Genomic DNA, 2,823 nt, shown 5'->3' with positions numbered 1-2,823 from the left:
CAGTCTCTTCTCCATTCAGTTTTTTTAAAGTCTCTCATGACTGTATTTTCTGTTTATAGATGTGCGGCCTTTTGTCCATTTTTGATTCTAGATCCTCTCAACTGTTCTTTCTTTCTGGAATATGAATTTGTCCTCTGGAACTCTCTTGTCTTTGAGCTCTTTAGATCCCTATTGATGTTTTTAAATTGAATTTCAACTATTTGTGCAACTTCAAATTTGATTTTATCCAATGTCAAAAAGTGCTGTCACTTTTTTATTTTAAATGACCGCACCTGCAAAATTTGTGATATCATCTTCCATTGACTATTTGTAGAAGCATAAAATTAACTGGTGCAAAGAGAAAGTAGTACTATGTTTTGTCTAAGGTGCATTTGTTTACCTTCATAAAATTGTCAATAGAATAAAATAAAATTTGAACATCGTTATTTGAAACCTGATACAGAGGTTATATGCATGATTGACATAGCTTGTCTCACTTTTGCATATGATTGATAGTAAATTCAGAAACTTGAAGGTTCTTGTATAAATGGTTGTAAGTGGCTCCAAACCAAAGGTTGCCGGCATCTACCAGGTGCAGTCACTGATACTAATATTTGCTGGCCTTTTCACTGTTTGATATGGTTACGTGGAGACCTGTTTCCCACTCCCTGAGATGTACAGGGTTCTTTTGGCTGCAGTCTCCTGCTGCCTCTGATGTCTCCCAACCAGAAATTGACATCTCGGGCCAAAAACCTTAGGGCAAAACATGTTAAAAGTAAAAATAAAGGAAGACAAATAAATAAAACCAGCCTGCATAAGGTTTCATGCTGATATTTTGGATGATACAAAAAATTCCATGAAAACTTGAGTACAAGCATCTAGAGACTAGAAATTTTGAGAGGGACATAAAACAGTTGTATGACTGATTTCCTGTCATTGTAATGCTCTAAAGAGAAATTAATTTTACAATTCACTGTTCTTATGCGACTGATTATTATTCTTGTTTTCAAAGTTCTCTGTCATGATACTAAGAAGAATGGTGTGTTCAAGTGCCCCCATCACCATTTTTGAAAGTATCAGTTTCTGAAGTCTCCATGTACTCCCATCTCCTGGTGAGTACTCTATGTGGGAGCCATGGCATTCACTCACGGGTCAATCCATATTAGTATATTAATGTTAATTGATTTTCAAGTTAATTGAATACCTATGAATAGCGTGAAAAATTTGTGGGAAGCATATCTTTTGTCAGACCTTTCAGGATGACATGTTTCCATACATTTTAACATGAATCAAGTTAAACTGAAGCTGGAAGAAATTTGACATTTCTTTTTCTGGAAGAAAGTGTTGTACATTTAAATTATTATGTGAAATTGAAATCATAATGCCTGCAATTGAGTTGATTATGGGGTAGATACAGGGACGGTAATTTTAAACTCATGTAGATAAGTTGCTTGCAAGTAAATATTGGGTCAAAAGATTCATCTCACGTGTCACCTGTTAAGGCATACACTAAGTCAGAGATCTGGTACAGATAATGGGTTGTTGAGGATAAGCTGCATAAACTTAGATGTACTGTTAAAAATTATTTGACATGACATCAAGTAGATATTGATTTGTTATTTCACTGAGATTCTTTTCTATTGACTCTTTGGTTGGCAGTGGTGACACAGCCATATTTAGACAACTTACCATGGGGAACTATTTTTCTGAAAAGGAGTCCCCTTGGTAAGTAGTCTAAATATATGGTTGCGTAGCCGCTGCCCTCTTGGTTTTGTATCAACAGGGCTTGTGGCATGATGCTTTAAGGCCTTAAAGACATGTGGCATCCTTTGAAACAGTTTGCTTCTTTTGAATGTTATACCATCATTGCTTTCTTTGATTTCTCCCTCAAATATTGTGCCATCAGAGTGGTTAAAGTAATTGGGGGTTCAGTTCTTGCACATTCAGGATGACACTGTAATTTTTGGTTATGGGTCCTACCATATCACATCTGTAGCATGTTTGTGATGTTTCATCATGAGCACCTCAGCATCCTCTATGTGATGTCACTTTCTGTAACTTCATGCACCATGGTTATTGCGTCTTCCTACATTGTGCATATGGGTTGTGCCAGCTTTGGCAATGGAGTTCAGTATTATATTGCATCCTGGCTTGATACCAGTGTTTTACAAAACCAGTTTAAGAATGCTCACAAAGATTTCTAACAAACTTTATATGGGAAACTATACAATCAAAATATATTTAAATATCTAAGCTCAAATATGTGAGCTGTTCTTAGTTTTTAAACAACTCGATTTTCCATATACTGGACACTTGATAGTCTAGCAGCACAAAGATCTTGTAAAGTGGAGCATAGTTTTATCTTTAACGCTTCCTAATGTATAATGAATTATCGTTTTCTTGATAATATGAATAATTTTTTTTGCTTTTTTAACACAGATTGTTGCTCTGCAAAATAGCATGCAAACAGACCAAAAACAAATCCTCAACACGCAAAACAGGAGGTCTTGATTAGAAAAACAGCATACAAGAGAACAACAAACACTACAAAGCTCACGGGACTTTTTACCGCATTCAAAATTCGAAAAAATTAAGAGTAGAACATTAGAATAGCTCTGTATTGGTACTATTTTGATCCAGGTTGTTAGTGACTTGGATCTGAAACAGTCCAGGAGACGATGGCGCATGAAGATTGAAGGAGAAATCTTTTGATTACCTTCCTGTGTAGCTGAACTTGGCAGACTCAAATATGATATAATAAACCAACATAGAGTAGAATATACTTATAGAGACTAGAGCCCAAAAGAGATACTTATTAAAGGGAAGTAGTGTCATATGATTACA

This window comes from Cupressus sempervirens, chromosome 1 (genome assembly GCF_028749045.1).
Source record: "Cupressus sempervirens isolate cs-2001-9-10 chromosome 1, ASM2874904v1, whole genome shotgun sequence".
Classification (NCBI taxonomy): Eukaryota; Viridiplantae; Streptophyta; class Pinopsida; order Cupressales; family Cupressaceae; genus Cupressus; species Cupressus sempervirens.
The sequence above is the reverse complement of the archived record's forward strand: the minus strand, read 5'-3'. Positions refer to the sequence as shown.